This window comes from Chiloscyllium plagiosum, chromosome 13 (assembly GCF_004010195.1).
Source record: "Chiloscyllium plagiosum isolate BGI_BamShark_2017 chromosome 13, ASM401019v2, whole genome shotgun sequence".
Lineage (NCBI taxonomy): Eukaryota > Metazoa > Chordata > Chondrichthyes > Orectolobiformes > Hemiscylliidae > Chiloscyllium > Chiloscyllium plagiosum.
This window is the reverse complement of record NC_057722.1, coordinates 62,580,920-62,595,290: the sequence shown is the minus strand read 5'-3', so window position 1 is coordinate 62,595,290 and position 14,371 is coordinate 62,580,920. Positions and strand designations below refer to the sequence as shown.

Genomic DNA, 14,371 nt, shown 5'->3' with positions numbered 1-14,371 from the left:
CAATCCCAGCGAGTACACCTCATCCACAGTCCCACCAACTACAGTCATCCGCAATCTCAGTGCAGACTGCTCATCCATACTCCCAGTGAATATGGTTTAGCTACAATTCCATTGATACAACTCATCCACAATCCAACCGAGTACAGCTCATCCACAATCCCAGTGAGTACAGCTCATCCACAATCTCGCTAAGTACAGCTCATCCACATTCCCAGTGAGAACAGTTCATCCACAATCTCAGTTAGTACAGCTCATCCACATTATCAATGAGTACAGCTCATCCACAATCCCAGCGAGTACAGCTCATCCACAATCCCAGCGAGTACAGCTCATCTACATTCTCAGCGAGTACAGCTCATCCACAATCCCACCAACTACAGGTCAACCACAATCCCACCAACTACAGGTCAACCACAATCCCAGTGCAGACAGCTGATCCATAATCCCAGTGAGTACAGCGGAGCTACAGTCCCAGCGAGTACAGCTCAGGTATAATCTCAGCAAGTACAGCTCATCCACAATCTCAGCGAGTACAGCTCATCCACAATCCCAGTCAGTACAGCTCATCCATAATCCCAGTGAGTACAGCTCAGCTACAATCCCAGTGAGTACAGCTCCTCCACAATCCCAGTCAGTACAGCTCATCCACAATCCCAGTGCAGAGAGCTGATCCATAATCCCAGTGAGTACGGCATAGCTACAATCTCACCGAGTCTGGCTCAGCTACAATCTCAGTGAGTACAGATCAGCAACAGGCACAGCAAGTACAGCTCAGGTATAATCTCAGTGAGTACAGCTCATTCACAATCCCAGTGAGTACAGCTCACCCACAATCCCAGTGAGTACAGCTCACCCACAATCCCAGTGAGTACACCTCATCCACAATCCCACCAACTACAGGTCATCCACAATCCCAGTGAGTACAGCTCACCCACAATCCCAGTGAGTACAGCTCATCCACAATCTCAGTGAGTACAGCTCAGCTACAATCCCAGTACAGAGACCTGATCCATAATCCCAGTGAGTACGGCGTAGCTACAATCTCACCGAGTTTGGCTCAGCTACAATCTCAGTGAGTACAGATCAGCTACAGTCCCAGCAAGTACAGCTCATCCACAATCCCAGTGAATACAGCTCATCCACAATCCCAGTGAGTACAGCTCAGTCACAATCCCAGTGAGTACAGATCATCCACATGCCCAGTGAGTACAGCTCAGTCACAATCCCAGTGAGTAAAGCTCACCCATCAATTCCAAACGAATATAGCTCACTACAATTCAGGCGAGTACAGTTCATCCACAATCTCAGCAAGTGCAGCTCATCCACAATCCCAGTGTGTACAGCTCACCTACAATCTAAGTGAGTATACCTCAAAAACAATCTCAGCGAGTCCAGTTTATTCACAATCCCATTGCATGCAGTTCATCCACAATTCCAGCGAGTAAAGCTCACCCACAATTTCAAACGAATATAGCTCAGCTACAATTAAGGCGAATACAGTTCATCCACAATCCCAGTGAGTACAGCTCAGTTACAGTCCTAATGAGTACTGCTCCTCTACAATCCCTGAAAGTACAGCTCATCTACAATCCCAGAGAGTACAGCTCATCCATAAACTCAGAGAGTACAACTCATCCACAATCCCAGTGAGAATAGCTCATCCACAATCCCAGTGAGTACAGCTCATCCACAATCACAGTGAGAATAGCTCATCCACAATCCCAGTGAGTACAGTTCATCCACAATCCCAGTGAGAATAGCTCATCCACAATCACAGTGAATACATCTCGTCCACAATCCCAGTGAGAATAGCTCATCCACAATCACAGTGAATACAGCTCATCCACAATCTCAATGAGAATAGCTCATCCACAATCCCTGTGAGAATAGCTCGCCCACAATCCCAGTGAGTACAGCACACCCACATTCACAGTGAGTACTGCTCACCCACAATCCCAGTGAGTACAGCTCACCTACAATCCCAGTGAGTACAGATCACCCACAATCTCAGTGAGTACACCTCACCCACACTCCCAGTGAGGACACCTCACCCACAATCCCAGTGAGTACACCTCACCCACAATCCCAGTGAGTACACCTCACCCACATTCCCAGTGAGTACACCTCACCCACAATCCCAGTGAGTACAGCTCATCCACAATCCCAGTGAGTACAGCTCATCCACAATCCCAGTGAGAATAGCTCATCCACAATCCCAGTGAATACAGCTCACCCACATTCCCAGTGAGTACAGCTCACCCACATTCACAGTGAGTACAGCTCACCCACAATCCCAAAGAGTACAGCTCACCTACAATCCCAGTGAGTACAGCTCACCTACAATCCCAGTGAGGACACCTCACCAACAATCCCAGTGAGTACACCTCACCCACATTCTCAGTGAGTACAGCTCACCTACAATCCCAGTGAGTATAGCTCACCCACATTCCCAGTGAGTACACATCACCCACAGTCCCAGTGAGTACACATCACCCACAATCCCAGTGAGTACAGCTCACCCACAGGCCCAGTGAGGACACCTCACCCACAATCCCAGTGAGTACAGCTCAGTCACAATCCAAGTGAGTACAGCTCATCCACAATCCCAGTGAGTACAGATCACCCACAATCCCAGAGAGGACAGCTCACCCACAATCCCAGTGAGTACAGCTCACCCACAATCCCAGAGAGGACAGCTCATCCACAATCCCAGTGAGTACAGCTCATCCACAATCCCAGTGAATACACCTCACCCACAATCCCAGTGAGTACAGCTCACCCACATTCCCAGTGAGTACAGCTCATCCACAATCCCACTGAGTACACATCACCCACAGTCCCAGTGAGTACAGCTCGCCCACAATCCCAGTGAGTACAGCTCACCCACAATCCCAGAGAGGACAGCTCACCCACAATCCCAGTGAGTACAGCTCACCCACATTCCCAGTGAGTACAGCTCACCCACATTCCCAGTGAGTACAGCTCACCCACATTCCCAGTGAGTACACCTCACCCACATTCCCAGTGAGTACAGCCCACCCACAGTCCCAGTGAGTACAGCTCACCCACAGGCCCAGTGAGGACACCTCACCCACAGTCCCAGTGAGTACAGCTCACCCACAGGCCCAGTGAGTACAGCTCACCCACATTCCCAGTGAGTACAGCTCACCCACATTCCCAGTGAGTACACCTCACCCACATTCCCAGTGAGTACAGCCCACCCACAGACCCAGTGAGTACACCTCACCCACATTCCCAGTGAGTACAGCCCACCCACAGTCCCAGTGAGGACACCTCACCCACAATCCCAGTGAGTACAGCTCACCCACAGGCCCAGTGAGGACACCTCACCCACAATCCCAGTGAGTACAGCTCACCCACAGGCCCAGTGTGTACAGCACACCCACAATCCCAGTGAGTACAGCTCAGTCACAATCCCAGTGAGTACAGCACACTTACAATCCCAGTGAGAACAGCTCATCCACAAACCCAGTGAGTACAGCTCACCCACAATCCCAGTGAGTACAGCTCAGTCACAATCCCAGTGAGTACAGCTCATCCACATGCCCAGTGAGCACAGCTCATCCACAATCCCAGTGAGTACACCTCATCCACAATCCCACTAACTACAGGTCATCCACAATCCCAGTGCAGACATCTCATCCATAATCTCAGTGAGTACAATTTAGCTACAAATTCATCGATACAGCTCATCCACAATCCCAGTGAGAACAGCTCATCCACAATCCCAGCGGGTACAGCTCACCCACAATCCCAGTGACTGCAGGCCATCTACAATCTCAGCGAGTACAGGTCAGTTACAATCCCAGCGAGTACACCTAATCCACAATCCCACCAACTACAGTCATCCGCAATCTCAGTGCAGACTGCTCATCCATACTCCCAGTGAATATGGTTTAGCTACAATTCCATTGATACAGCTCATCCACAATCCCAGTGAGGACAGCTCATTTACAATCCCAGTGACTACAGCTCATCCACAATCCCTGCGAGTACAGCTCAGCTACATTCTCAGCGAGTACAGGTCATCCACAATCCCAGAAAGGGAACAGCTCATCCACAATCCCAGTGAGTACAGCTCACCCACAATCCCAGTGAGTACAGCTCACCCACAATCCCAGTGAGTACAGCTCACCCACAATCCCAATGAGTACAGCTCACCCACAATCCCAGTAAGTACAGCTCATCCACAATCCCAGTGAGTACACCTCATCCACAATCCCACCAACTACAGGTCATCCACAGTCCCAGTGCAGACATCTCATCCATAATCTCAGTGAGTACAATTTAGCTACAAATCCATCGATACCGCTCACCCACAATCCCAGTGAGTACAGTTCACCCACAGGCCCAGTGAGAACAGCTCACCCACAATCCCAGTGAGAACAGCTCATCCACAATCCCAGCGAGTACAGCTCACCCACAATCCCAGTGACTGCAGTCCATCTACAATCTCAGCGAGTACAGGTCAGTTACAATCCCAGCGAGTACACCTAATCCACAATCCCACCAACTACAGTCATCCGCAATCTCAGTGCAGACTGCTCATCCATAATTCCAGTGAATATGGTTTAGCTACGATTCCATTGATACAGCTCATCCACAATCCAACCGAGTACAGTTCATCCACAATCCCAGTGAGTACAGTTCATCCACAATCCCAGTGAGTACAGCTCAGTCACAATCCCAGCCAGTACAGCTCATCCACAATCCCAGTCAGTACAGCTCATCCACAATCCCAGTGAGTACAGCTCATCCACAATCTCAGCGAGTACAGCTCATCCGCAATCCTAGTGAGTATAGCTCCTCCACAATCCCAGCGAGTACAGCTCAGCTACAATCCCAGTGAGTACAGCACATCCATAATCCCAGTGAGTACAGCTCATCCACAATCACAGCCAGTACAGCTCATCCACAATCACAGCCAGTACAGCTCATCCACAATCCCAGTGAGTACAGCTCCTCCACAATCCCAGTGAGTATAGCTCCTCCACAATCCCAGTCAGTACACCTCATCCACTATCCCAGTGCAGACAGCTGATCCATAATCCCAGTGAGTACGGCGGAGCTACTGTCTCACCGAGTCTGGCTCAGCTACAATCTCAGTGAGTACAGCTCAGCTACAGTCACAGCAAGTACAGATCAGGTATAATCTCAGTAAGAACAGCTCATCCACAATCCCAGCAAGTACACCTCATCCACAATCCCACCAACTACAGGTCATCCATAATCCCAGTGCAGACATCTCATCCATAATCCGAGTGCAGTCAGTTGATCCATAATCCCAGTGAGTACGGCGGAACTACTATCTCACCGAGTCTGGCTCAGCTACAATCTCAGTGAGTACAGATCAGCTACAGTCCCAGCGAGTACAGCTCAGGTATAATCTCAGAAAGTACAGCTCACCCACAATCCCAGTGAGTACAGCTCAGTCACAATACAAGTGAATACTGCTCATCCACAAACCCAGTGAGTACAGCTCATCCACAAACCCAGTGAGTACAGCTCATCCACAATCTCAGTGAGTACAGCTCATCCACAATCCCAGTGAGTACAGCTCATCCACAATCCCAGTGAGTACAGCTCAGTCACAATCCCAGTGAGTACAGCTCATCCACAATCCCAGTGAGTACAGCTCATCCACAATCCCAGTGAGTACAGCTCATTCACAATGCCAGTGAGTACAGCTCATCCACAATTCCAGCAAGTACAGATCATTCACAATCCCAGTGAGTACCGCTCATCACAATCCCAGTGAGTACAGCTCATCCACAATCCCAGTGAGTACAGCTCATCCACAATCCCAGTGAGTACAGCTCAGTCACAATCCCAGTGAGTACAGCTCATCCACAATCCCAGTGAGTACAGCTCATCCACAATCCCAGTGAGTACAGCTCATCCACAATCCCAGTGAGTACAGCTCATCCACAATCCCAGTGAGTACAGCTCATTCACAATGCCAGTGAGTACAGCTCATCCACAATTCCAGCAAGTACAGATCATTCACAATCCCAGTGAGTACCGCTCATCCACAATCCCAGCGAGCACAGCTCATTCACAATACCAGTGAGTACAGCTCATCCACAATCCCAATGAGTCCAGGTCATCCCCAATCCCAGCGAGTACAGCTCATTATCAACCTCCCCTGAAAAACATGTATACTGTTTTGGATACTGTTGAGGGGGATGACTTACCAGGGGCAAGCAGTGGGGCCCAGGTCTCAGCGAATACAGCTCATCCACAATTCCATTGAGTACAGCTCATCCACAATCCCAGTGAGTACAGCTCAGCTACAATCCCAGTGAGAACAGCTCATCCACAATATCAATGAGTACAGCTCATTCACAATCCCAGCGAGTACAGTTCATCCACAATCCCAGTGAGTACAGCTCATTCACAATCCCAGTGAGTACAACTCATCAACAATCTCAGTGAGTACAGTTCATCCACAATCCCAGTGAGTACAGCTCTGCTGCAATCTCAGCGAGTACACCTCATCCACAATCTCAGCGAGTACAGCTCATCCACAATCCCAGCAAGTACACCTCATCCACAATCTCAGCGAGTACAGCTCATCCACAATCCCAGCAGGTACACCTCATCCACAATCTCAGCGAGTACAGTTCATCCACAATCCCAGTGGGTACAGCTCAGCTACATTCCCAGCGAGTACAGTTCATCCTCAATCCCAGTGTGTACAGCTCAGCTACATTCCCAGCGAGTACAGCTCATCCACAATCCCAGTGAGTACAGCTCATCCACAATCTCAGTGAGTACAGTTCATCCACAATCCCAGTGGGTACAGCTCAGCTACATTCCCAGCAAGTACAGTTCATCCTCAATCCCAGTGAGTACAGCTCAGCTACATTCCCAGCGAGTACAGCTCATCCACAATCCCAGTGAGAACAGCCCATCCACAATCCCAGTGAGTACAGCTCGTCCATACTCCCAGTGTGTAGAGCTCAGCTACAATCTCAGTGAGTATACCTCAGCTACAATCTCAGCGAATCCATCTTATCCACAATCCCAATGAGTACAACGCATCCACAATCCCAGCGAGTATAGCTCATCCACAATCCCAGCGAGTATAGCTCATCCACAATCCCAGCCAATACAGCTCAGCTACAATCAAAGTGGGTTCAGCTCATCCACAATCCCAGTTTCACACAGGCATAGAGTCATAGAGACGTACAGCATGGAAACAGACCCTTCGGTCCAACCCATCCATTCCGACCAGATATCCCAAACCAATCTAGTCCCACCTGCGAGCAGCTGGCCCATATCGCTCCATACCCTTCCTATTTATCTTCCCATCCAAATGCCTCTTAAATGTTGCAATTGTACCAGCCTCCACCTCTTCCACTGGTAGCTCATTCCATACACGTACCACACTCTGTGTGAAAACGTTGCCCCTTAGGTCTCTTTTATGTCTTCCCCTCTCACCCTAAACCTATGCCCTCTAGTTTTAGACTCCCCAATCCCAGGGAAATGACTTTGCCTATTTACCCTATCCATGCCCATCATAATTTTGTAAACCTCTATAAAGTCACCCCTCAGCCTCCGCGCTCCAGGGAAAACAGCCCCAGCCAGTACAGCCTCTCCCTATAGCTCAGATCCTCTAACCCTGGCAACATCCTTGTAAATCTTTTCTGAACCCTTTCAAGTATCACAACATTTTTCCGATAGGAAGGATACCAGAATTGCACGCAATATTCCAACAGTGGCCGAACCAATGTCCTGTAGAGCTGCAACATGACCTCCCAACTCCTGTACTCAATACTCTGACCAATAAAGGAAAGCATACCAAACGCCTTCTTCACTATCCTATCGATCTGCGGCTCCACTTTCAAGGAGCTATGAACCTGCACTCCAAGGTCTCTTTGTTCAGCAACACTCCCTGGGACCTTACCATTAAGTGTATAAGTCCTGCTAAGATTTGCTTTCCCAAAATGCAGGATCTCGCATTTATCTGAATTAAACTCCATCTGCCTCTTCACTGCCCATTGGCCCATCTGGTCAAGATCCTGTTGTAATCTGAGGTAACCCTCTTCACTGTCCACTACACCTCCAATTTTGGTGTCATCTGGTGTCATTCCCAGTGAGCACAGCTCATTCACAATCCCCGTGTGTACAGCTCATCCTCAATCCCAGTGAGTACAGCTCATCCACAATCTCAGTGTGTACAGCTCATCCACAATCCCAGTGAGTACAGCTCATCCTCAATCCCAGTGAGTACAGCTCATCCACAATCTCAGTGAGTACAGCTCACCAACAATCCCAATGAGTACAGCTCATCCACAATTCCAGTGAGTCCAGGCCATCCACATTCCCAGCGAGTACAGCTCATCCACAATCTCAGTGAGTGCAGCTCATCCACAATCCCAGCGAGTACAGCTCATCCACAATCCCAGTGAGTACAGCTCATCCACAATCCCAGTGAGTACAGCACATCCACAATCTCAGTGACTGCAGCTCATCCACAATCCCAGTGAGTACAGGTCAGCTACAGTCTCAGTGAGTACAGCTCATCCACAATCTCAGGGAGTACAGCTCAGCTACAATCCCAGGGAGTACACTTTAGACACAATCCAAGCGAGTACAGCTCGTCCACAAGCCGTGTGTAGAGCTCAGCTACAATCACAGTGAGAACAGCTCATCCACAATCCCAGTGTGTACAGCTCATCCTCAATCTCAGTGAGTACAGCTCATCCACAATCCCAGTGAGAACAGCTCACCCACAATCCCAGTGAGTACAGCTCATCCACAATCCCAGTGAGAATAGCTCATCCACAATCCCAGTGAGAATAGCTCATCCACAATCACAGTGAATACAGCTCGTCCACAATCCCAGTGAGTACAGATCATTCACAATCCCAGTGAGTACAGCTCATCCTCAATCTAAGTGAGTACAGCTCACCCACAATCTCAGTGACTGCAGCTCATCCACAATCCCAGTGAGTACAGGTCAGCTACAGTCTCAGTGAGTACAGCTCATCCACAATCTCAGGGAGTACAGCTCAGCTACAATCCCAGGGAGTACACTTTAGACACAATCCAAGCGAGTACAGCTCATCCACAAGCCGTGTGTAGAGCTCAGCTACAATCACAGTGAGAACAGCTCATCCACAATCGCAATGTGTACAGCTCATCCACAATCCCAGTGAGAACAGCTCACCCACAATCCCAGTGAGTACAGCTCATCCACAATCCCAGTGAGAATAGCTCATCCACAATCCCAGTGAGAATAGCTCATCCACAATCACAGTGAATACAGCTCGTCCACAATCCCAGTGAGTACAGATCATTCACAATCCCAGTGAGTACAGCTCATCCTCAATCTAAGTGAGTACAGCTCACCCACAATCTCAGTGAGTACAGCTCATCCACAATCCGAGTACAGCTCATCCTCAATCTCAGTGAGTACAGCTCGTCCACAATCCCAGTGAGTACAGATCATTCACAATCCCAGTGAGTACAGCTCATCCTCAATCTAAGTGAGTACAGCTCACCCACAATCCCAGTGAATACAGCTCATCCACAATCTCAGTGAGTACAGCTCATCCACAATCTCAGTGAGTACAGCTCATCCACAATCCCAGTGAGTACAGCTCATCCACAATCTCAGTGAGTACAGCTCACCCACAATCCCAGTGAGTACAGCTCATCCATCATCCCAGTGTGTAGAGCTCAGCTACAATCTCAGTGAGTGTACTTCAGCTACAATCTCAGCGAGTCCACCTTATCCACAATCCCAATGAGTACGACTCATCCACAATCCCAGCGAGTATAGCTCATCCACAATCCCAGCGAGTACAGCTCAGCTACAATCAAAGTGGGTTCAGCTCATCCACAATCCCAGTTTCACACAGGCATAGAGTCATAGAGATGTACAGCATGGAAACAGACCCTTCGGTCCAACCCATCCATGCCGACCAGATATCCCAAACCAATCTAGTCCCAACTGCCAGCCGCTGGCCCATATTCCTCCAAACCCTTCCTATTCATCTTCCCATCCAAATGCCTCTTAAATGTTGCAATTGTACCAACCTCCACCACTTCCACTGATAGCTCATTCCATACACGTGCCACCCTATGCGTGAAAACGTTGCCCCTTAGGTCTCATTTATATCTTCCCCTCTCACCCTAAACCTATGCCCTCTAGTTCTAGACTCCCCAATCCCAGGGAAATGACTTTGCCTATTTACCCTTTCCATGCCCCTCATAAGTGTGTAAACCTCTATAAGGTCACCCCTCAGCCTCCGCGCTCCAGGGAAAACAGCCCCAGCCAGTACAGCCTCTTCGTTTTGCTCAGATCCTCCAACCCTGGCAACATCCTTGTAAATCTTTTCTGAACCCTCTCAAGTTTCACAACATCTTTCCGATAGGAAGGATACCAGAATTGCATGCAATATTCCAACAGTGGCCTAACCAATGTCCTGTACAGCTGCAACATGACCTCCAAACTCCTGAACTCAATACTCTTACCAATAAAGGAAAGCATACCAAACGCCTTCTTCACTATCATATCGATCTGCAACTTCATTTTCAAGGAGCTATGAACGTGGACTCCAAGGTCTCTTTGTTCAGCAACACTCCCTGGGACCTTACCATTAAGTGAAACGTCCTGCTAAGATTTGCTTTCCCAAAATGCAGCACCTCACATTTATCTGAATTAAACTCCATCTGCCACTTCTCAGCCCATTAGCCCATCTGGTCCAGATCCTGTTGTAATCTGAGGTAACCCTCTTCGCTGTCCACTACACCTCCAATTTTGGTGGCATCTGAAAACTTACTAACTGTACCTCTTATGTTCGCATCCAAATCATTTATGTAAATGACAAAAAGTAGAGGACAAAAAGTGACTACTGCCCCTCCACAATCCCAGTGAGTCCAGCTCATCCACAATCCCAGTGAGTACAGCTCATCTTCAATCTCAGTGAGTACAGCTCATACACAATCCCAGTGAGTACAGCTCATCCACAATCCTAGTCAGTACAGCTCAGCTACAATCCCAGTGAGTCCAGCTCATCCACAATCCCAGTGAGTACAGCTCATCCACATTCCCAGTGAGTACAGCTCATCTTCAATCCCAGTGAGTACAGCTCATCCACAATCCCAGTGAGTACAGCACAGGTCCAACTCATCCACAATCCCAGTGAGTACAGCACAGGTCCAATCCTAGTCAGTACAGCTCATCCACAATCTCAGTGAGTACACCTCATCCACATTCCCAGTGAGTACAGCTCATCCACAATCCCAGCGAGTATAGCTCATCCACATTCCCAGCGAGTATAGCTCATCCACAATCCCAGTGAGTACAGCTCATCCACAATCCCAGTGGGTACAGCTCATCCACATTCACAGTGAGTACAGCTCATCCACAGGTCAGCTATAATCTCAGTAAGTACACCTCAGGTACAATTCCAGTGAGTACACTTCAGGCACAATCCCTGTGAGTACAGTTTATCCATAATCTCAACGAGTACAGCTCATCCACAATCTCAGTGATTACAGCTCATCCACAATCCCAGTGATTACAGCTCATCTACAATCCCAGTCAGTACAGCTCACCCACACTCCCAGTCAGTACAGCTCACCCACACTCCCAGTGAGTGCAGCTCATCCACACTCCCAGCGAGTACAGCTCATCCACAATCTCATTAAGTACAGCTCATCCACAATCCCAGTGAGAATAGCTCAGCTGCAATCTCAGTGAGTAGAGCTCATCTACAATCTCAATGAGTACAGTCAGATACAATCCCAGTTAGTGCAGCTTATCCACAATCCCAGTGAGTACTGCTCAACTACAATACCAGTGAGTACATTATATCCACAATCCCAGTGAGTGCAGCTCATCAAAGATCCAAGCAAGTACAGTTCATCCACAATTCCAGTGAGTCCAGGCCATCCACATTCCCAGCGAGTACAGCTCATCCTCAATCTCAGTGAGTACAGCTCATCCTCAATCTCAGTGAGTACAGCTCATCCACAATCTCAGTGAGTGCAGCTCATCCACAATCCCAGTGAGTACAGCTCATCCACATTCCCAGTGAGTCCAAGCCGTCCACAATCCCAGTGAGTACAGCTCAGCTACAATCCCAGTGAGTATAGCTCATCCACAATCCCAGTGAGTACAGCTCACCCACAATCCCAGTGAGTACAGCTCATCCACAATCCCAGTGCGTACAGCTCATCCTCAATCTCAGTGAGTACAGCTCACCCACAATCCCAGTGAGTACAGCTCATCCACAATCCCAGTGAGTACAGCTCATCACATTCCCAGTGAGTCCAAGCCGTCCACAATCCCAGTGAGTACAGCTCAGCTACAATCCCAGTGAGTATAGCTCATCCACAATCTTCGCGAGTACAGCTCATCCGCAATCCCAGTGAATATAGCTCATCCTCAATCCCAGTGAGTACACCCCAGCTACAATCCCAGTGAGTATAGCTCATCCACATTGCCAGTGAGTAGAACACATCCACAATCTCAAGCAAGTACAGTTCACTTACAATCCCAGCGAATACAGCTCATTACAATCCTAATTAGTACAGCTCATCCACAATCTTTGCGAGTACAGGTCGTCCACAACCCAGTGAGTACAGCTCATCCACAATCCCAGTGAGCATAGGTCATCCAAAATCCCAGTGAGTACAGCTCATCCACAATCCCAGTGAGTACAGCTCAGGTACACTCCCAGTCATTACAGCTCATCGACAATAACTGGACCAGAATCTCGGTGAGTAGAGCCCATCCACAATCCTAGTGAGTACAGCTCATCCACAACCTCAGCGAGTACAGCTCATCCACAATCCCAGTGAGTACAGCTCATCCACAATCCCAGTGAGTAAAGCTCATCCACAACCTCAGCGAGTACAGCTCATCCACAATCCCAGTGAGTACAGCTCATCCACAATCCCAGTGAGTACAGCTCATCCACAACCTCAGTGAGTACAGCTCATCCACAATCTCAGTGAGTAAAGCTCATTCACCATCTCAGCGAGCACAGCTGATCCACAATCCCAGCGTGTCCACCTCAGGTACATTCCCAGTGATTACAGCTCAATGACAATACCAAGCACGTATAACTCAACCAGAATCTCAGTGAGGACAGCTCATCCACAATCCTAATGAGTCCACCTCATCCACATTCTCAGTGAGTACACTTTATCCACAATCCCAGTGAGTACAGCTCATCCACATTCCCAGTGAATACAGCTCATCCCCAATTCCAGTGAGTTCAGCTCAGCTCCAATCCCAGGGAATACAGCTCAGCTCCAATCCCAGGGAATACAGCTCAGCTCCAATCCCAGTGAGTACAGCTCAGGTGCAATCTCAGCAAACACACAGGAACAGGTTTGAGGGCCGTGGTGCCACCCCCTTCCCCTAACAGTCCCCTTGCTGGGCCAGGACAGAACTCAGGTGAGAAGGGACACCGAGTAAAATATCCAGGAACTGGAAGCAGAATGGGGGCCTGGGTGTGAGTGTCTGGAAACTCTGTTTCTGAAAGGGTGTTTGAGTCAGAAACTCTGGGAACATTCAAGCAGTATTTCAACCTTTATTCGTGTGTGCATTGTCTCCCGTGTACTGGGCCACAAACTGGGAAAATAGGTTGGGGGGTCAGACCTTTGTGGCTTCTTTAGACACTAGGGGCCAAATGGCCTCCTCCTGTGCTCTCAATGTCTATGAGTCTAAAAGATGGCATTCAGCCTCTCAAACCTCGTTCCAAATTCAATCGGTTCATGGCCAAAATGTGTCTTACCTACCATCTACAGAGGAACCTCGATTATCCGAATATCAATTTTCTGAATTTCAGCTTATCCAAACAATATCCCAAGGTCTCAGTAGAAACATTCCATCAAAGAAGTTTTAACCCTGATCGACTCTTACGTTTACAATGATTAAAAACGAACTCGGCTTCTGAAATGCTGCCGAGATCAGTTGTGGGCATCGATGGGAGCCCAGGCACCGTCTCTAAATGACTGACCGCCCACCCTCTCTCTCTCCCCACACTTTCCCTGGAGTTCTACACAGTGGTGTACCCTAAAGCCCCCTTCCCCTGATAATCTCTCCAACATTATCCTGTACAGGGCAAAGACCTGGAACTTCTCAAAAAGTTGAAGAAAAGTTTTTGTGTGTGGCTGTGCATGTGTGTGTGTGGCTGCACGTGTATGCGTGTGTGACTGTGTGTGTGTGACTGTGTGTGTGTGTGTGTGTGTGTGTGGCTGTATGTGTGTGTGTGTGTGTGGCCGTGCATGTTTGTGTGTGACTGCATTTCTGTGTGTGTGGCTGCGTGTGTGCGTGTGGTTGTGTGTGTGTGGCTGCATGTATGTGTGTGTGTGTGGCTGCGCG

The 14,371-nt window shown here is 48.8% G+C and overlaps 1 protein-coding gene across 1 annotated transcript in view; it reads right to left on the bottom strand.

Annotated features, from left to right (window-relative positions):
• Positions 1-14,371, bottom strand: part of fgf12a (fibroblast growth factor 12a) — a 339,524-nt gene that overhangs the window by 202,101 nt on the left and 123,052 nt on the right. The gene's annotated exons all lie outside the window — the stretch shown is intronic.